The following is a 23,776-nucleotide window of genomic DNA, read 5'->3' as shown; positions in this document are numbered from 1 at the left end:
AAAATACGTTCGATTATACATATATAATAATATTGTCTCTTAAGTTCTTCTATTAATAAATGCAAGTGCTTTGGTATCTGTATTTTTAGCTCATCATTCTTAGGAAATAATACAAAGAAAAAGTGCAGTAAAGGCTAACGAGATATTAATAATTTGTAAAACTATATTACGAAATAGCCGTTACTGCTTTTCTAGTAAATAGAGTTTGAGTGTAATCTTGGGGTTTGATATCCGTGGAATTCTTGAATTGGAGAGCAATGTGGAGGTTCGTATTCCACTTTAACTGCAAGCCTCGCGCTATTTATAGACTCGGTACTGAAAGAAAGATGCTAAATTTTAACAAAAAAACAAACAATGTGGCCCTCTACAAAATGAGAATGTGAAGGAAAATAGTTTTTTTTTTTAAGATAGAAACACAAATCAACTCTTATGAACATATAATGATGCCATTATACAATAAAAGACGATTGGAGTGTTTTGTTGTGAAAAAAGACTATATCAAAATATTCTGTTTATATTTTGTTTTCTGCAAATGGAACAATCCTGATTAATAAGTTATGTTCTCACTATAACATTTAGTTAATTAGCTTTTGTTTAAATGCGACGTAGAATGACGTTCCTCATCTACGTTTACCATAGCACGATATTGCCCCAAGCACCTCAATTGTATTGCATTGCAGTTTTCTTAATCTCTGTAAGTTAATAATCAATGTTCTTTCTTAATCTTGAATTTGGGTACTGTAATATTGACAATACAGCACATTAGGTATAAGAGAAACTAAAGCTGTTACAGATTTTGTAAATATTAAATAAGTATGCACTTTTATAGTGTTGTGTCATGTCTAAATCATTGCCCCCTTAGTATTCACTTCTGCCCCCCTAAGAAATAAGGCTGGTTACAGGTCTGAGTGATTCTCATTCAAAAGACTATTATCTTCTCACGTGAACGTTTTCTTGTGGCTACAGCAGATCAGTGTGGTCATCAACAATTTATTTGCATCGTTTCCCCCTTGTTTTTAACGTTTCTTGTATTGTTTAAATGCTTATCAGTTAACTTGCGAGAAAGTGTCGTAGTCGAAGGTTAGACTACTTATAGAACTGATATTAAAAAAGAAATAAAATCATGGAATCAACTTTTTGTGTTGTATTTAGAAAACAAAGGGTTCTTTGCTAAATTGTGCTTCTGAAATATCGCGGGTATTCGTTGACACAGTACATGTTGGTTCTCAGTTTCCATACATACATACTTCAGAGAAAGAAAGAAAAACTGTGTGAGAAGATTGAGTCTAGAGTTTTATATAATTGCCACTGAAGAGGGGCATCCGTTTAGGGGTCATCCGCCCTCCTTCACTGAATTCCAGATGTTGGCAGCGTAATGCAGATTTCCTTAGCAAAGTCCACCGAAAAAGATTGAAGTCCATATACCGAACAAATACGGATTTTTGTCACCATATCTATTGGCCGTAAGGAACTATAGGCCTAACTTTCTCTCTTGTACATTTTTTGGCCTGGGATTTCAAAGGTTTCTACTTTCGAGTTTCGGACCTGCTTAAAATTCTGGAAATTGGACCTAAACAACTTTCTAGTTTTGATCATCTATATTTCATCCGTTGTTATTCGGTGTAAAGGCCCCAAAACTTGTTGTGTTGGACTTCGCTTATTTAAAGTTTTCTAAAAGTGCCCTACTGTCCCCAAAATCTGAGATTCATGATAGGCTGCCCTCTTGCCCCCACTGACTCACCTATCAAATGGTAGTCATTTGAAACTATCCCACGCCCTTTCACGTGGATTTCGTTTTATTTATTTCGCACTTTTGGCTGTGAAGATATTACGTAAAGAAATACAATTCATTTGCTGAGAAAAACTGAACCTTATTGAAAATGGATTTGGATCAATTGTGCTCTGAACTCCCCAAATATTACTTTTCTTCAATAAATTATTGACTTGAAGAAAACAACTAATTACATAGGCTTGAGGAAAATATTCTAAAGTTAACACAACGTGAAGTATGCTTCAAACATTACTTTTCGAAAATTTATTATTTTAAAATAATTTTATTAGGATCAGTGTTCTGAAATAATAATCCAATTTTGCAACTGAATTCTCACCATCTTTCACGAAACGTAAGTTTAGCTCCTAAGAGCATAGCTAGGAAACGTTCAGAAACAGTAACCCAGGTCTAAATTACCGCACAAGCGTATTTCTGGTAAAATTCTCACCTTAAAACATGTAAAATGACTCCCTTTGCATTTGAAATTTCGAATTGTAATCAAAGATGGGCGTAATGATACTTGCCATCGCACCATCTGATGTATCAGACCACCTTCAAGTTTCATCATCTTCCCTCAACCCGTTCTCAACACACAAGAGTGCTGAGGACTTTCATTTCATTATGTATATCGATAGACTGTGCGAAATCTCCATACTAAATAGATTTTAAAATCTACCTATAAAGCCTATTACAACCAAGTAAGTACTTATGAGGGTTACTGTCAAGATGGTGTAATAAAAAGAGGTCGTGATATGTAATAAGTTGAGTATTACTAATTTATACTGAAATATTCTGTACCCAACACCGTGTAGTCTTAACCGGGATAAAATAAATGAAAAAGTCGGTTGCAAGCAGTGGTGCTATTCAGCCGGTTCCGACCAGTTCGCTATGTTGGGTAATTTGTTTCCTAGAAATTTTCAGTAGTACATAATTTCGTCACACCATTTTGTATATATATATATATAAATGTATATATATATATATATATATATATATATAATATATATATATATATATATATATATATATAAATGATATGCATGTGTGTATATATAGAACCGGTTGTTAGAAAAATATAATAACATCACTGATTGGTAGTAAAGGGCAAGAAATCTTAACAAATAAGGTACTCACGATTTTGAAATATATGTTTAAAATCATGTTTTAAAACTGTTTAAAGTGTTTAAAACATGTTTTTAGTGTGTGTTTTAAAATATGTTTAAAACATTTTAAACATCTTTTTCACGTTTTACACACATGTTTTGTTCTCTTTTGAAAAGAACTGTTTCCTTTCAACATTGTCAGGAGCAGACAAAATGCTTCGGATCCTCTCAAAATCATTTTGTTGGAGTAAAATGAGAGAGGATATCAAGAAACTTGTAAAAGATTGTATGGAGTGTATGGTATTTAAATACGATAATCACCCACCAGCTCGTTTCCTGTCTACTAATCCTTATTTCGGAATCTGGAGCTTTATTAACCCTTGACATTTTACGTCCATAATCACCAGGAATGCATGATGCGTGCTTTGCAATTGTTACCGTCGATGTATTTACTCAATATTGTACAGATTATCCTTTGAAGAACGCCACTGCTACTGCAGTTATCAAGTGTGTATATGATATATACATGCTACTTTTAGGTATTGTAGAAGCAGTCCTTACAGACAACGCTGCAGTGTTTCATAGCAAGAAGTTTTTATCTAAAATGCAGGTGTACAACATTAGAGTTCATCGTACAACGCCTTATCACCCCATGTGTAACATCACGTAATACTCTAAAAAATTATTTTACCTATCATTAGGATATTATATCTTTGGTCACATAACAAATTTGCCTAAAACCTGACGCAAGCAGTTTACAAAACTATTCCATGGTAGAAAGTCTCGATGTTTCACCAGCCAGTTTGTATCTCAACATTCATCTTTCTCCCATTTTTAAACATTTTGTTTTACAGGTATCCGAAGATTTTGATAAGGAAGATGGGACTAGTTGGTCGAATAAACTACTTATGGCGGATCGACATTGAAAAGCGATGGGAAAAAGGAATGCAGGGTGGAACGGCAGTCAACAACAACGACGACGTGTAAGACAAAGGAGTTTAATTTTTCTAAATTAGCGCAACATTTGTAGTCTATTGTAAGGTAAAATATCAATTTTTAAAATTGGTACCGGTGGCCCATTTATGTGTTAAAGTTATCAATGACCGTCTACTGTAACTTATTGACCCCTCCACAGATGAATATTTAGGACTTCATTCCGTAGACAGGAATAAATTATGGGAACCTACGCCAGAAACCCGTGAAATTTGGATTGCCTTGGCACGTCGCCAACTACCAGAAGATCTTTTGCATGACCTTAATTTGTCGCCCGTTAATGAAACTCAAGAACTAATCTCTTTTTTCGTTAGTAGAGAAACTAACTTGTCTAAACTCGTAAACAACAAGTGTGATGAGACTAATTTAGGTCTTTTACAGGTCAAAAACTAATCTGTTATCTCTTCATTTAGGAAATCCTTGGTTACATTATTACTTCAATTCAACCTATTGGGAGCAACCATGTGTTCCATTGATTGCACCCAACCTTACCCGTGTACTACAACTGCCAACAAGTTGTTCTGAAAGAAAAAAATAAAATCGAATATAAATGAAGTTCACTTTCTTTTCGGCTGTTAAAGAAGGGGAAGAACTACGCATTTCTTTTAATATTTCTTTCAACAGTTAGGTGATAAACATGTATTCATTTTTCGTTATTCTTGCTTTTAGCTTCTAACTGTTCAGCAAACACCAGATATCAGGTTTTCTCTCTTTTGTTTTGATAAGGTAGTCGCCAGACTCCAGAACCACCTGTGTTCATACCTACGAAGAGCAGACAGCACATTAGATCGATCCTCTTCTTCCATTTGCTTTACTCAGTGTCGCACCTGACACAGTAGAGTATCAGTGTTGCGAACCCTATTAATATCTTGCTTTTACTTCAATGTCAATATATTTTATTTCAGATGTTTGAGTTTCAGACTTTTAGTAAGTATTAACACGCACCTTATATGCGTAGGGAAATGTATTTATCCAAAAGCGGTTTGAAATCGTGGAAAAATTTCCGCAACCCCAGCTAGTGCGAAGATATGTTTTATACAGTTTTTTAAATTTCAAAATTATTTCTGGAATCCCTCCCCACTTTACGAATTCTTAAATATGTTATTACGTATGACTTACAAGTGATGTTTGATTTTGTTTTTAGATTTTTCGAAAAAAAATTCGATGCCTAGAATAAGAAAATGTTTAGTTGTTAATTATATATACATTTGTATATTTGTGATCGAAATCTAGCATGTAAACTCATGCGTAAAATATGAAATTTTACAATTATAATCAATCTCACATTTCTTTTAATGCTAATTCTTGATTCTGGTTTTCATTTTGAAGCGTTTATTGTAATTTTGTTGAATCTCATTTACGTCAATTACCGGATTTTGACCAAATATCAAATTTGAATTTCCAAGGTGTGACATGATATATTTCTAGGGGAAAAGCTGAGAAAGAAAATTAGGCTAAGCATTAAACGAGTGAAAACAGGCATTTCCTTGTTGATTATAGTATGTGCAGGAATGCCATATGAATAGCATATTCTCCGAGCTAAAGCAGTAATCTTTTTATTTTCGAAACAATTATATGAACAGATAATATAATGGTAAACGGTCGTCTTTCTCACATATTAATATGAATGTGGAAAAATGTTTAACTTCTATATTTTCTTGTAATTTCTGATTAACGTTCTTTGAGTCTTCTCCAGACGTCTTGGCGACCGTAGCGAAACTTCTTCGGGTGGGATATTTTATGGGGATAAACATATTTATTTTACACAGAGGCAATATTTCCTGGAATTGCAGTTTTATTGCAAAATGGATTTGGCTAATCCATTGGATATTCCGTAGCTAACTATATTTTCGCCATCAACCGCAAAACATAGTTTTTCGTTTCTTTTCTTTCTTCAAAATAACCTTTAAATAAGCATGAGTATTATTAGGTTAAATTTTTTCAGTATATTTTATCTCTAGTAATATTGCAGTGAATATTTTAGTGTTTATGAACCGTAATTATACTATGTGTAATTGTATTGTAAAATGTTGTAATGGTTTTCATACTAATTTTGAGAAAGTTATATTTTAGTTACAGTAAGTCCCAGAAATTATTTGAATTCGATATAGATCAAGAAAATACACTTATTTTCTTTCGTTCCAACAGCATGAAGCCATAACATATTACAGAATTCTCTTTAAGTCAATTATCTGATACACTCTATGACTTTGAACTTCTAATGCTCTAATAAGTATGTTTTGTATATTTTTGTAGCGAAGAAGCTTCAAAGAATGTTTCACAATTATATTGTAGAAAATTTTGATAACTTTGAATTTTCAGGTGTTTAATGAGAATGTTTTCATGCCTGCTATGATGCCAGCTATGATGCCTAAAAAGCCCTTGTCACACCTGTTTTGTATGGAATTTAGTTTTGATGTTTCAGACCGACCAGAAAGTTATAATCTCGTTGTCTATATTTTGTTTGTATGCTATGTTTCAGTTTTACAAGGTCTCATGTATTTTGTCTTGCAGAGACGTATTTTTACGATGCTACGAGAGCATTTCTATTTTGTGTGTTTACACATTTTACCTAGGTGGAAGACCACATGTCGGTACGTTATGTTCCATGGAACGTACATATATTTGGCTGAATATTGAAGTGTTCATATTTCAGTTATGTACAGAAACATTTTACAAGTGCCTATGGTTTCAGGCCATTTCACATTTCTAATTTGCATCTTAGGAGAAGATTGCATTTTGTGTGTGTGCAGTATACACATTTCACCACCTATGGTTTTGGTCAATTCATGGCGTAATGACCGTTTATTTTCAGGAATAGTTGGACTAGTGAGTCAACTTCCTTGATTCAGGCCTTTGAGAAACTTAGATCTACACTCTATAGTTTTCCAAGAATAATTAATAAGTCTTTTTGCAGATAATACCCACACTTTCTGGTAACCCTACAATATTTAGGTTATTCGGAAGTGAATAAAAATTATCATTCTAGGCCTAAGCTAATAATAATTTTGTTTCAGAATGAAACCATTAGTTGTGTTGTGCATTATTACATTAAGGTCTCGATTTTCATATGGCAAGCAGATGTCACTTTTATTTGATGGCGTAGGCCTACTGAAATTTTCTTCATACATGTCAAATAAATCACAATATTTTTCTTGATATACAAAATCATGTTTGTTAGTTCGAATCACTATGAATGTCAGCTTTTACACTGAAGTCTTTTTTTATTTTGGAAAAACGAATTTTTGTTCATTTTCACTAAAGAACATGAAGCACTAACTTTATTTAAAAAGAAACATAGAGGTGGAAAACGTATTTTGTTTGTTTATTGTCAGCTATAGTGTATTTACATTCTTATTCATTTTATTTTTTATGATTTTTATATTTTTCAAATATATTACAGTAATATCAAAACTTTGACAATATGTTTTAATAAGTTTTACATATTTTACTATTTGCCTTTTCTTTTGTTTAATGTTTTAAATACAGATATAAGTGTACTCTAAGGGAAAAATTCCTAACTTTTATTCAGATAATTCATAGTTATTGAACTCAATATTTTCATGAATAGTTATTGTATGTATATTTACTTCATATTTTACAGTATAAAGTAATCGTAACGTAACGCTTAAAACATATTACGAAATGTACTTTTTTTTTTAAAAAAAAGTAAGAGTTTAAATGGTACTATCAACGCTTTCTCCTTACTATCAGTAAAAAAAATATCATACAGATGTTTAACCCATACCCCGTTTCTCACACCAGTGTATAAAAAATCTTCCCTTTTACCTCATCAACTCAACGTCATAAAACAATGTGGGTCGTTCGTCATAGGAAGACATAATAGACTTCTATATACGAAGAGGCAGGAGATAAGTAAACCGAACTGCATTAGTCATCCAAGAGGATTTCATTACTTTATGGAACATTTGGCCTGGATATTGCTCACGCAGGAACCCCGACATATTTTCTTGCAATGAGTGAACAACAAGTTAGTAAATTATTTTTCAATAGCCCTTCTTCAGGTGAAAAATGATTGAATGTTTATACATGTATATCTCACACAATATCTCTGTTGCCAACTAACTAAAAATAATTTTGGCTGAAAACCTGACTTTTACTAAACTGTCAGGAGTCTTCAACATGCACTTCGTATTCACTTGACAGGCCGTTCCCTTGTCGGACGTCAATATGTAATCCTCAGCAGGTTATAGAAGTATTTTGTGGACACTCTGTATATTTCGTAAAGATAGTAATTATTTTTCGATTTATACTTTATTCTCTGACGCAAATAAGTTCTTTCTTCGATGGCAATTGCTTCTTTCCTTTCATCGTCTACTCATATATATATATAACGTTGCTTTGTTGTGAGAATATTTCAGTGAGTGTTTCTTCCTCACTTATTAATATGCAAAAACTATATTCTATGGTAATTGGAATTGAATTAAGTGTACTCTGCAATCTGCATTATTGCTACGCCAGCTACATCGCATTAGCAGCTCCTTATCTAAACGTTCCCACAGTCTAGTTATCGCAATATCTCGTGCATCGTGGCCAGTGGACTAAAATTAAGGTCAACTCTTTTTTATATTCTATTTACATGTACATACAGGTCATTTAACCTGATTGCTTTTGAAAATAAACTGCCAATATTCATCAGTCGATCAATGCAGCTCGTATATCGAACCCCTGAGTTCGAGGAGTTTCATTCTCGAATTGTAAGCAGCTATCACGCAAATCGCGTCGGGCATCAATTATAATGTTGTGCTAAGGAGTATAGGTTATTAGTCAGTGAGGGACTTAACGATTTCTAGCCCCGATCAGTAATATCCCAGGTTCACACACCTTGTGCGTACTACTTATGAACGCGGTCTAAACATTATCATTCGTCTTTGGAGACTACCCATTTTCACTGAGGATTAACGTCGACATTTGAAGATTGTTTGGAGCAGTAATTATATTACTTCGTGGGATTATCCTGGCGACATTTCCCCAGTGCTAATCCCCCAAGTGCATTAATGGTTTGAGAATAGTATATCTAGTGGAACGATTATCGTAATCTTCAATTCTAATATATAAAAATGATCAAGTGCTCTAATGGAGTGAGAAAATAAAGTGTGATGTTAATAACGAAAATATGTATACATATTCAGTGTTGAGTGTTGTGATTGTTTTTCTAATCCATCATTTTTTCTTTCAAGAGTATTTTAATAAATAAGCGTAGTGTCGTTTAATCCAGTGTGTTTTTGTTGTGTGTATGAACAATGTTTGTGTGCGTTGTGTGTTGTCTGAGTGACCGTCTGATCGTCTGTGAGGTTTCCAAGACCCAACATCGAAACCTCTCGGTGCCTAATGATCATTTCATTATTGAGACCGGCAGCCAATTTAGAAATATTTTTGTAATACCTTTAGGAGATATCCTTCAACGCCTTACCCAGGTACTTCCAGGTCTCCGCAAAATACTCATTGGCTGCACAACGGAGGACAGACTTTGGAAAGCAGATATATAAATTATAGACGCCTGAACAGCGACTTTAACCTTGGCGATTACATAAGATTTTTAGAATCAATCTTTTAATGATTTTAACAAATTTTCCAATTCGTCTTACTTTCTAATTGATTATTGATTGATTCAACCTTTTCTTTCTTAACGACATTGTATAGATACTTTAATAGTTCTAGCTGTTCCTCAGCTAGTTCAAATGATCTTTCCAGTGTATTGCATCACCAATAATATTCATATTTATTATATAGTAAATGATAATTCGAAAACTAACTTCTGAAATAATTTTCTGTGAATGACACTCTTCTTCGAATTTTAAAATATAATATCAATATCTTTATGATTTTCTTAATAGCGACAAAACATACTTCATTTTCATTAAAGGTTTTCGTATACTAAAACTAAAGATAAAATTTATTTATAACCGTCAGTTTTATATGTTATATCTTCAGTGTTTTTGATGTGCGAATTAAATGTGAATTAAATAAACATCATCATAATATATTGAATATTTATGTTCTTTCAATAATTTACGTATGTCTTGTACGGTATAGTGTCTGGTACATTATTAAGTATATCATTTATCATGATAAAGATCTTTTTTGGTATAATTCTATCTTGTAAACCTTCTAAAAGATATCGTCCCTCTCCGGCAATAACACAGTAAGCGACATTTTTTTTTCGAAATTGACTCTTTGCAGTTTTTGGCTCAGAATTGTAATGTGCATGTAATGGTCTATTCACCATGTTTCTATCTTTATCCATTACTGTGATAGCTATTTCGCTTACACGGGTATAATTAGATTTACTGACGGCAAAAATATCGTATGTAACACTCAGACGTTTGTATTTACTGATTAAGTGTTTCTGATGAAACGAAGACTTGTAGTCTAGATTATTTCAAACAGTAGTTTATTTTCGTACTTGGAGGAAATCAGTGTGGTATAAACATGATTATTACAATATTTCATGGCAAAAGTGTAGTAAGCCACAGCTTGAAGTTGGTACTGAGTCGCTTGAAACAATTTTGATGTTATGATATCAATGATTTCCAGTATTTGTTGCAGTTCTATTTGCCTGCTAAGAAGAAATACTTTTCATTACAGCAATTTTGCTATCTTAAAAATATACATAAGAGGCTCTCAGCTTCACTTCTGAAGTAAACGGTAATATTGTAATATCTACTTACTGTTGTTTTACTTGCAATAACAGTGTGTAATGTCGTATAATACATATTAAGGTTCATATTTCGATGCCGAAGTATGGATTAAGTATAATATGGCGCTGTTCTATTGGACTTGGAAGTACCGGTATGGGTTGTAATATCTTGCGCCATGAAAAGTTTAATCGAGTAAGAAATACCTGCGCTTCGCTTCCCAGACCCAGACAATAAACAGCACCGCCATCGTCCTATTGAATTAGCATGCTACAACCCGGAGACATATACTCATGCTGTTTCGTACAATCTCATCGATATGGTTTAGTGATAAGCGGGACATACCACTGCAGACAACCTTCCTTCATTGATCCATATGCCAATGATGACTTTGCTTTTGTCCATGTCAGCCTTACGTTATTTCTGTGTTGCTGTAATAGTGTTGGTCTACGACTATGATATCTTAACCGATGTAAATAATGTCACATAGTCATGGTTGAAATTTGTTGTAGGATTTATTGGTCCACATTGTACTGGTGCGTCAATTCCTCCGATGACATACGCCTGTGGTGAGATACGATAGTGCTATTCGTTGTTCCTTTACTGCCCACCGCACGTACATGATCCAAGTGTGATCGCTTGGCGGATGACTGACCGCCATGAGGACTGTTGGTAAAACCTTGACAGTGTAGCGCTTGGACATCCCACAAGTACGACTGTCTCAGGTGTACTGGTAACAGTTTCTCCCCAACAGTTTGCGCTACTAAAAATTTTCTCACATAATTTTGTTTGCCTATAACGGGCATCAGTTGCGTTCTATTATGTTCGGTAACCGTGCTCGTCTTCTATGTTACCTGCTTATGACGTGGAAGTTATGTGTTATCGATATTTGATGGCGTTATTCCTATTGTAATGATCAAACTGTGCATATAAAGTCTAGCTGTTAACAAAAGAGACACTGACCAAAGCTTAAAACTTTATTTTAAATTATAATTTGTAACTGCTTCGGATATCTAGCATATCCTTCTTCAGACAACATTTATATATATGTCTGTATTTTCATTAATTTCGATCGTGTCTGAAGAAGGATATGCTAGATATCCGAAACAGTTACAAATTATAATTTAAAATAAAGTAAAGTTTTAAGCTTTGGTCAGTGTCTCTTTTGTTAAAACAATTAATGCAAAGCCATTAATAGTCTTACTAGCTGTTAAGAAATATTTATTTTAGTAAGTAATTAGCAATGTGAATTAGTTGTGGCCTTTAGGAAACTATGGATGAGACCGGGGGAGAATGGAGAACAAGGATGTGGAAAGCCAGCGGCTATGGCCTTACAGAAGGTGCCGTTCCGACATTCACCTGTTAATATTAAGGAATATTACGGAAATCCTTAGTTTGGGGGACCGGCTAGAACAAAGTTCATGCTCACGTTCGACCTATCCAATGCTGTTTGGGAGGCAGACAGGTTGCCTCTACCCCAGCGGCCATGTAACAAATTGTCAATGTTAATTACATAAAAATTAAACCGATTTCAAAGAGCGCGATCAAAATAACAGAGAAATATTTTCCTATAGCTTAGACCCACACTACCACGTGCCTACTACTTATAGCTGAAATTTGACGTCAATGCAAATCAAAGCTACCGAATGTATTTAATGGATGTAATATTTCAGCCAACTTCAAAAGTCAGCTTTATTTAGTAGGCAGGAGGCACTGTTAGCCAAGGCTTTTAAAACTATTAATTTGCACTCTACTTACAAAAACTGTTACTTTTATCACATTTTAGGTCGGTAAATTATTATTATTATTATTATTATTATTATTATTATTATTATTATTATTATTATTATTATTAATATTATTATTATTTGCAATTTTCTGCTTTCAGTTTTCCCGTGGGAGGAAGATTATAAATCTAACCAAAGAGCATTTTGAAGAACAAGTCATGAAGCCGAGGGTACCAAACGAGACATACTCTAATATGGTTAACTGTTCGAAGAGTGAGATCATGAAAATTGGAGCCTACTCACAGTAGTGGAAGAGGCAGTCGACCAGGGTGAGAGGAAGGCTGTCGAAAGGAAGGGAAAACCAAACAAGCATCAGAAGTGAGTAGAAGTGGAAGATATATTAAACTCGGATGAGAACAAGCCTGAGGAAGGAAAGGAAAATCCAAACATGTAACAAAAGAAAATAACACTGGAAGATATTAAAATCGGTTGAGAAGAAGACTGAAGAAGAGAAGATAAACAGAAACAAGCATCAAAAGTGAAGAGCAGTAGAAGATACACTAAACCCGGATAACAAGAAGACTGAAAACCGAAGAAAAAACCCAAACAAGCATCAGAATTGAGTAGCGGCAGAACATATCCTAAACCTGGATGAGAAGGAGGCTGAAGAAGGAAAAGAAAACCCAAACAAGCATCAGGAGACAGCGCAGTGGAAGAGACTTTACACCACAATGAGGAAAAGACTGAAGAAGGGAACAAAAAGCCCAAACAAGCTTTAGGAGACAGTAGCACTGGAAAGGACTCTCAAGCAGGATGAGGAGAAGACTGATGAAAGGAAGAAAAACCCAAACAAACTTCAGTAGAAAGAAGCAGTGCAAGAGACTTAAAACCACAGTGAGAAAATAACTGAAGAAGGTAACAAAAATCCAAACAAACTTCAGGAGACAGTAGCAGTGGAAGAGACTCTAAGGCAGGATGAGGAGAAGACTGAACAAAGGAGCAAAAACCCAAACAAGTAGACAGAAGCAGAAGCAGTAAAACAGACTTTAAACCACAATGAGGAAAAGACTGAAAAATGGTTTTAGAAACGAAAGAAGCATCAGGAGACAGTAGTAGAGGAAGAGACCCTAAACCGGAATGAAGAGGAGAATTTAGAAAAGAATTGAGAAAGAGATGAACATTATTTCGCTGAGAAACGGAACTTGAGAAAAAGAACAAATTTGGAACTGAGCTATTTAAACTATTTCTCTGACGATCATATCATACTTAACCAAGCTTATCCTTCCGAAAACTCAACCGATTGGTCGGACACAACACAACCTCATCAGATAAAGATATATTATATGTTAAGAGAAAAAGGGTTTTTTAGGAAATTCAGCTGCAAAGTCAAATTCGGGTGATAGTTACAACGAGGAAAGCAGTTTTGGGAAACGGAGGAAAAGTGTAAGTAGAAAGATTACTTTTACAACAGGAAACAACATCGTAGCGGAAAAGATATTGAAGATTAAAAAGAAAACTCCTCAAAAAGACGGGGAAAACGATTAAAGGAAAGTGGCCAAGCCTACAACCAAAACAGGCAAGCAAGAGTGGAAGAGAAACAATTAGAACCAAACAATTCACTGAAGGCTCAGCAAAACCTGATGGTCGAGGACATCACTCAGTTCTCCAAAATGCGACATCCGAGCGAGATGTGAAGCTCGTTGTTGAGTTGATTCAAAGAGTACCTGCAGTTGCTTTACACTATTGTAGAAAAAAACAACACGACTATATCTTCTCGAGGATCTCAAAAACGTCACTTATCCCTATACGATTTACTTACGTGCAATGAACGAAGAAAGAAATATTCCTCTAAGTGAAAGAGTTTGGGTTTCCTAGACCCAAAAAGGACAAGTGCCAGAAATGTATCGCATTTACCAACAAAACATACGCATCCCAAGAAGATAATGCTGATTACACCCGACATATCGAAGGTAAAGAAGCAACTAGGGATCGTTTCAAAAAAAATAGCAGAGTTTGAGTAGTAGTCATGAAGAAACTCTTGTCGCGAGTTTCCATTTGCAGAAAGTTTTGAGCTCACCTTATAATGGTTCCATGCTTTTATATTACACACGACAGTATTCCGTATACAATCTCTCGATATATGAACCAGAAAGTAGAAATGCATATAATTATGTATGGGGGAGAAGGAAGTTAAGCGAGGATCGAATGAAATCGCTTCCATTCTTTCGAGATATATAGATGTAGTGGACGAACGAGGTAATGTTTCAACTCTAATCCTGTATTGCAATAACTGTGCCAGTCAAAATAAAAATAGAAATATTTTGGCCATGTTGAAATATGAACATAAAAAAACAGATCTTGTGACGAATCCAGATCAATTATTTCGTACACTCCGTACTAATTTCGACAGAATGAAGTAATAAAACCGAGACGAATGAAGATTTATAAGTGGATGTAGGGAGAAACTGAAATCACAAAATGAAAAATTGAAACCAACGGATGTCTGTTACACGGAGATTCAGAAATGAGGCAGAGAGACAGAGGTAGAGAAAGACAGATTTAAAAAGAGGAGAGAAGAAGGAAACGAAAAGGGAGAACAGAAAAAATGTGGTACTCAAACATAGCAAGAAAAGAACCTAACATTCTAAATTTTCGTTTCCAGAAATCTCACAGTAATATAGAAATAACTTTTGGTTTTACATATTTTTTCGGAACTATTCGAATATATAGAGGATGCTTTAAACATTCATTAAGTCATTTTCATAAAGGATAGTATACTCAAATTAATGTACACCGTGATCGTGGGTTTTCTAGGGGTTCTCCCGTTTCCTCCCACTTTCTTCATTTCACCATTTCACTCATCTGTCATCATCACCGTCTCCTTTAGCCTAACCGGCATAACCGTGGGACGTAAAACTTAAAGATTTCATTTCATTTTCAAATTCCAGTAGAAATTTAGATCTCCGAGACACATCTAGGATAATGTCAAAAGTTTACACACATGCTTTGTTCCCGTGTGGTTCGATTGAGAATTCGGTAGTTTTAATTGAACGTAATGATCCAAATTACATTCTAATAAAAACAGTAAGTAGCGTTGGTCATATCCTCCATTTCAGCCAACTAATGCAAACTGAACAAAAAACGAAACGAAAAGAAAAGAGAAAGAAAGAAAAGAGAAAATGGAATGAGTGCTATTTTACTGCTACATTTCTATGTGAAATACTCTATATTCAAAGTCCAATCTGTACCGTAATGAAAAGTTACAAATGTTCAAAAGGAAAAGCTTATGTTCCTCATAGATGTGGAATGTTTTAAATTGCAACGTCAATAAAACAGATTGAATTATAGGATGGAAACAAATTTTATGTCGAACTACTTTAAATAAAATTTTGTTTTCAAATAACCTTAGAGGTTTCCATTTTCTACTTTTTTTCCGAAGATGTATATGTTCCTAACATCCAGCATCGATTTCCTCTCTCGCGGTTATAACGTAATTTGCACAGATGAAATGAACAAGCTGGAGCTCAAACGGGCATCTTGTCAGTCGGATGATGTTGGTTAGGTTATAAACCACCTCTAGGTCTAGGATTCAAACCCGTAGTAAACCGCTAATTCGACTAAGACTCGGTAACCCAAAGAATAGAAAAGAGATTTTACTTATTCCCTTGCGTTTAATCTGTATTTCTGTCAGAGATGACTAGCACTGTAAATGTTAACCCCGGAGCATGAAACAGACGACGCCAAAGTTCCCTGTAAATTAGATTTTCTTGATCCATTTTAACTTTGGAACAGAGAGAGAGTGTGTGTGTGTGTGAGAGAGAGAGAGGAGGTGAGAAATGAAAAATAAAAAGTCAGAGTAGAGAAACGTCAAGAAAGAGAGAGGAGGAAGCATATAAATATGATACATCCTTATCATTACAGTGTATGATGGAGAACACACAAACTCTTTGTCGAATTCGCTAGTGATGCCTTGTAAGTTCAGCAACAGAAAATGAATCTCTGTTTGCAGCCATTATTTTATGCGAAAAAATCATAATATATGGTGGGATGTCTAACATAGATTTTCGGTTTGGAAGTCTTGCACTTTAGCACTACACCACCGATTGATTTTACCAAAGCTTAGTTTAAAAATGGTGTAGTGTTTCTTTCTGAGAACGATAACACGTCAAGTGTAAAGTGTAGACCAATATGTGTTTGGAATATCCTGGTAATTTCTTTGCACTTTCCCAATCAACATTCGTAAATAATCTCTATCATGTTACAAGTATTTGCTTCCACATTTTTACGTATAGCTTGTCCAGTATGTTGTTTCGGTTTTTCAGCATCACTTTGTAAAAAGATCAACTTTTCCGTGGACAGGATTTGAACCTATATTAGACAGTTGTATCATTCATAAGGCCATTACCTTACGTCTACACTTTTTTATTTTTATTTATTTTTTAAAGTTAACTGAGCCACCGAACGTGCCTCAGCAACTTACTTGACCTAACTACACTTGAGTTGCTTTACGTGCTTTACTCGGTTAACTGGCTTTACCTAGAAACGACAGAGACACGAACACAGAAACATCGAGGAAAATTAAAATCACAAAGGCTCTCCCACCGGAAACCGAAGCCGTGACCCCGTACACCAAAGGCGCACGTGCTAGCCACTAGACCAGCAGGGAAGGCTACTGTCATTGTAATGTACCATAACAGTTGAGAGTAATGGCATTTTTTTACGCACCCTGTACCTAGTAATTTTTTTTTTACTTCGATTTCGGTTTAATTACACAGTTTATTTATACTCTTTACTTCAAATTAAATGTAATGAATCGAAAGGTTTCATTAGTAATCATATTTTAACTGAAAATATATTTATTTATATTTTGATTAATTGTAAATCCCATTTTCGCATATACAAGTTGAATAGTTACAAGGTTTACCATTCTGACGTCATACCGAAATATAGTTCCGCAATTGGATATAAATTTTCTTAATTTCAGACCAATGCAGAATTTAGTCAGGTACCTAAACTTTCCCTCACCCCTTCTCACTAGTCCATATTCACTTTCAGATCCGCTTATATGTGGATTTGACAAATTTCTATTTGCTTTGTAATTTTCGCGGCTGGAGGACTCCGACCTGATTGGTGGAATTTTGCAATCCCTGTCATTTTCGGTGCAATATTATCATTCCTCACCGTAAACACATTAGTAGGCGCAGCTTGTGATATTCGTTCCCCATATTTTTGGGAAGGACTCAAATTTCCAAGGAAAATCAAGGTAAAATTTAATGTAATTTAATAGTTAAAGACTGACAATGGTTAAGGAGCCCAGAACAATCTACAATTTTTTGTGAAGAAGCGGCCATTCAGTGAAATTCCTGATTTGTGTTTACAAGTCGCCATGTTGTTTACAGGACGAGTGATTTTTTTTATCTTTTCAAATTCAGTTAGAGATTAGGGACAATCAATTAGGGACAATACGACCTGTTTTGTGCATTTTGTTAGTATATCTGGTAAATGTGATTTTTTTATTATTTAGTAACTGCATGTATCTCGCAGGTTTCATAGTTGTAATATTAATCATCAGAATGGTAGCTTAATTTAACAAACAGGGCCCCTATTTCTCTTTCCAAATTGAACCAGTTCTAGCGCGGGATGAGTTAGATAATATTCGTGATTAGGGCCTTTTCCCCTCTCAGGGGAAAGGTCCCTCAATATTTTTTTTAATGTGCCCCCAGGGCTTCAAGTTCTAGTAAATATGTTCTAAATAATTGGTCAGGTCAATTGGACCTAGGGTTAACCTTCTCATTTTGTCCCCATAAAGTTTAATAGAGCCAACTCTATATACCAACAAGGGAGTACTTTTCCTCAATATGCATCTAATGAAATGGTGCTTGTCTAGTTAGTAGTTTTTGTGTGTGTTATATATAGTGGTGTGTGTAGTTAGTAGTTCTGTGTGAGTGCGTGATTTCTACTGTTAGGACAGTGTAGTTTACATGCGTTAGTTTAACACCATTTGTCTAACTCAAAGCACACTAAACGGGAGTAAATATTAGATTTCTGATTAATAAGTACAAGTATATATTTCAGTACACGGTAAATTATGTCTCCACTACAGCGCCATCGTGTCCGTTTTCGCTAATCAATTGTTTGTTGACATTACGTCATCGCCCAAGTTAGTGATCGAGATTGTTTGATTTTGGCCCCTTACATCCCGTGGACATAGTTTTCGGTTCAAATGAGTGTACGTTTTGATGAAATAGCATGGGGCCTCGTTTTTCTGAAAATTACAGCTTGCTAGGTCAAGTAGCAATTGAAATATCCACTGAAATCAAGAATGCCTATTTTCTTAATAGAAGTAAAGCCCATATGCTGTTACTGTTTGTTTCAAAATGTAGTATTAAATTCTCTTTTCATGTGGCTGTAGAAAAATTCCATTTTTGCTTTAGTTTTATCAGCAAATCAGAAATAAATTAATCGTTGACAATTGAACTTTCAGTAAATATAAATATGATTTTTTTAAACTGCGAAGTAAATATAATTTGGGTGCTTTGAAACAAAGATTTCGTGGTTCGATGAATGTTATCGTGTAGTATTTTAAGCGCGACAGATTGTGATAATTATATATTTATTAGTACGTAATATAAATATGTGTATGGCCTGCGTGTAGAATGTATGAAATAGGGTGTCTGTAAAATATTACTTCGTGTGGAAATAAGTAAATAATAATTAAATATAACGATATAATAATAATACGATTATAATGTGAAATGAACGAGATGATATGACACCCATAGTGGAAAGACTACAAGGTGGTTGCATGCGCATGTCGCCGGGAGCGCTGTCGTGGCTGTGACGTCATCTGGTTTGCAAGAGACAACGGGAAACGGCGTGGCTTTAAGTGACAAATGCAAATTCTTTGTTACTTTGTTCTTTTAAATGATATCGAGAATGCTTAACTGTGTAGTGTACGGCTGTAATAATTATTACAGAAAAACTAAAGGAACTAATATAAAATACTTTAGATATCCTGAAGAAGAGGGGAAATGTCTCCAGAAATTGATTTTACCTTGCAGGCGACAGGACAAAATATACCTAAAATATGGTAAGTTTTACATAAAAATAATAAATAAATGCAATGATAAATGAAATTCTATACAGACGAAGTACCCCTTGTACTACCATAAGGGGCAAGGGGTGCAAGGGGTACGAAATGGTCCGCTTCTCGGTCAAGTGAGTTTCTGGTGGACAACATCGTGTCCGTGAGTTTCTCGGGGTACTCCCGCATTCTCATTCCACGAAATTCCACATAATCATTCACTTGCATTTATCGTTTGTCTTCTTTAGTCCACGGGACAGAAAAGAGAAAACTTATCAAGAAAATTAAGAAAAATATGTAATTTTATGGTTTATATGTTTTCTAGTCTAGCTGTAACACCCCTACACCGTCTTCATCTACGCCTAGTACTTTTTTTCTTGCTTGAAATAGTCATGTTGCAATTTCTTTGTTTGATGTGCTTTGTATATACATATTTATTTCTATATATTTTTAGAACACAATAGTATATGTAACGTTTTATTTCGAACAAATGTTTAATAATACAGTTTGTTATGGCGTAAATTTTGACACTAATATTCAGAGAACTGTCAGTTTCACCAAACCTTCTGTTCAGATACAAATTCTATAAATAAGCAATCAGCGATTTCAAATAAGATGATTTTTTTTATAAATCAAAAATAAAAACGATGTTTAAAATATTAAATACGTGCGTCCCTGCTCAATAAAGTTTTTAACCTCACCTGAGATTCTGACGAAACTTACATGGGAGCAACCTCTTAAAAAAACTGTCCAAGCATAAGGAAAATATATGTACGTGCATTTCTGTTTACGAAAAGAATGAATTCTCCCTTGGGATATTCTCAAAATTTATATGGGGTCATCAGTAAAGAATTCTCTTTCAACCAAAACAATAATAATAGTAAATCAAAACCGATCGATATGTTACGAAAATATACTTGAGCATACATAAATATATAATAATGAAATGCATTAACGATAGACTGTGTTATAGATTATTCAGGCCTACACATACTCGAGTGTATTACTTCAGATGTTTAAAATAGAAAAGAAAGAAAGAATGAAAACAAAAGAAAGAAAAAGCAGAAAATGTAGTGAGTAATATTGCCTTGTTCAAGCTTCAAAGTTGTTTAATATGAACTGATATTGCTGTTTCTTTTGTTATTGTAAATATCTTCCTTTGAATTCACTTAGCTTAAGCATTGATTACATTACGTTTATATAATTATTGTTTACTAGCAGCGTTCACCCCGCTTCGCTGCGGTCACCCCGGAACGCAATAAACTTTGTTACTTAGATAATTTTTACTTTTTCGCTTTCAAGTGATATGATAAAAACCATAGAAGATTGCATTAAATGTTAACATTATATCGCCTGTCATTTATGTTAACCCGCCCCGCTTCGCTGCGGTCACCCCGGAAGTTTTCGCTTTCAAGTGATATGATAAAAAACATAGTAAATTGCAGTAAATGTTAACATTATATCGCCTGTCATTTATGTTAACCCGCCGAGTGACACGGTCATGCGGGTTGCATATAAATACGTTTATTTTTACCTATGATGAACTAACAAAGGATTTGTACGTTATGGACACTTGAATGGTCAATTATCTCAAGACACTGGTAATTAAAAATTAAAGTGATATGATAAAAACCATCTAGGGTCCAAATCCTAATAACCCCCCAAAAATAAAAGAAATTGGTTCAGCCGTATTAGCGTGATGAGGTAACAAAGGATTTGTGCGTTCTCTTTTATATATATAGATACTAAAATTTTTACTTCGTTGAAGATCACTATAAATAGAAGAGAAGTTTGCGTGTAAGATACCAGCGAGCAAGCGCTTGTTAAAAGTTCATCTGACTCTCGCTGGCCACGTCGGAGACCAAGATGACGTCATGCGCCAGAGCGACAAGAATGTAGCACTGCATTGCATTCACCTTGTAGTCTTTCCACCATGATGACACCTATATTTAAATGGATAGGCCTAGTGAGAATATGAATATGTTTACTAAAAATCTCTCGCCTTTTGACTTCTGCACCAGTACATTCATCCAACCGAGTTTGCTATTTGGATAGTAAACTGTAGTTGGGAATTGTGTGTTACTTCGCATTTAAGGATCTCATGTTAACAGCGCCGGATATTAAGCCTTTCAACAGATAGGGTAGCATCATGTGGGAATTACTTTTAAAGGTTGACAGAAATGATAATTAAGAAAAATAACTGCTATATCCTGTGATCGACGAAAAGTACAGGTTTGGTCATTCGTACCTTTAACATTCATTGACTTTCCAAGATTTTTTTTCTTCGTTGCTTACCATATAGCAGTGGATCGGGTTATCCGATTAAATCAACCGCTACTAAATTAATATTTGTTCCATCGCGTACCCGGACATCGACCCTAGTCCCCTTAAGTTTTTTCGTTTCTTTTCCTAGTTTGATTAGATGATGGAAATTAACCACGTCCTAGACTTTGGCATGTCTGCGCAGGGTAGCCATCGGTGATGTTTGGTCACTGAATTCACCGATCCAAAATTCAGTTTATTTTAATTTTTTTTATTTTGGCAAATTATCATTAGGGATATCTTAGCTATTATTTTACTTTAGTTTCATTACTATTCTGGACTCTTAGTTTCCGAGAGGTCGGATGATTTTTTTCTCTTTGAAATTCTAAATTAGCGCCTTCTCTAACCTTTCGGTGGATTCCGGGATCTCCAAGGACTCAACCGGATACAGTGAGGAGGGGAATTTCCTTAAAGCTTTCGTCTTTCTGAAAATTCCCTTGCGGGCACGGACCCTAGTTGTGTGTTTGGAGATAACTTTTGAGTTTACGTATTCAAGTAAACCACCGTCTTTCGTCATATGTGAATTTCGTTTTGGCTGTGAGTTGTTATATACATAAATTCTACCACTTATCTTTCGTAGTTGTAGTGTTCTGTCTCCTCTTTTTACCTATTCTTTCTTCTACTTCTTCTCTAAAGGTTTCTTTTAAATTTTCCAACCCGGTTCTGAAACTCATGAAAACATATAATATTCATATCGCTTATTTCGATCGTATGTACTAACTGAGACATCGAGGAATGCAATTCGTAGAGGTATTTCAGCACAACTCAGGATCATTTTCACGATACTCAATCCACAATGGGAGGGGCTGACGAGAAGGTACACTATGGTTTCAGATTCCCAGAAACTTACTTGTTATTCATCGATCGTATAAATTATATCCATTGACTATTGATTTCTGGTTTTCTTTTTATTGATTGGTCATATGGTGTGTATGTATTAGTAGTTTGGGCCCACTAGTTTCAAATAATCTTGATTTTTTTCTTTCTCTCTCTCTCTCTCTCTCTCTCTCTCTCTCTCTATATATATATATATATATATATATATATATATATATATTTATATATATATATATATATATATATATATATATAATACATAGTTTGAAAAGTTACGTGCCTGCTCTATTTGTTGTATTACCACCTCTTATGTCAACTTATTAAATAACACCAACTATTTCTTTATACGCGGATCTTTAGTAAATTGAGCATTATTATTGATTATCGGGTTTACATATAAAGTTCAATGTTGCAACCTTATGAAAAAAAAGAATTTTGTTAGATAGGGTTTTTGTTTATTTTGAGCCAAACAAGCGTGAATACTTGTTGAATATAAAAAGGTTATGTAGAATTTAAATGTCGACGAAATACTAAGATGGATATTAAAGTGAAATTTATTATATTGAGTAATATGAATATATATATATATGCGAGTATGTATGTAAAGGGCTAGATATTTACCCTGGTTGTTTTAAGTTGCCATAGATTTTTGACACCCGACATTGACCAATTATTTGTGATATAAAATATTACCGCGTAATTTATAATTAATGACACCTTACCGATTTGTTAGTAATGTTTGTAACTATTCAATTTTTTAATACTATGTCAAATGTTGCATGTAATTGAAAGAAGTAGCAGTGCGAAAACAAAACCCTAATCCTTATCCAAAGTTATTTTGCGAGATCATAGTGAAATCAGTAAACTACGAAACAGTGCGCCCCACCAACAAATCCTTCTATCAGTAAACTATGAAGCAAATCCTTCCCTACGATCGGAAACATAACCATTTGTCGTTCGTCAGTTCAGTGACTAAAATCTCTTGACCCCACGATCTATATTAGAAATAGAAATTCAGTGATCTTAATTTGAACTGATTTTGGTTAATAATTTAGTAATGTGAATACGGGACCTAGATAGGTCCAAAGACCTAATTCCATTGAAATATCATATAGTATTATGGAAATATGTTCCCAATGTCTGTGACTGGATTCGATAATTTTTCTTTAATCTGAATTAACTTTGAAATTTTATACCAAGTGCGTCAAGTGACGAAATGAAAATTTTATATATAACATGAAGAAACTAATTTTTTTGTCTGTAGTTAAGACAAACGATTA

Source organism: Thermobia domestica, chromosome 9 (assembly GCF_964235325.1).
Source record: "Thermobia domestica chromosome 9, izTheDome1.hap1.1, whole genome shotgun sequence".
Classification (NCBI taxonomy): Eukaryota; Metazoa; Arthropoda; class Insecta; order Zygentoma; family Lepismatidae; genus Thermobia; species Thermobia domestica.
This window is presented reverse-complemented; position numbering follows the sequence as displayed.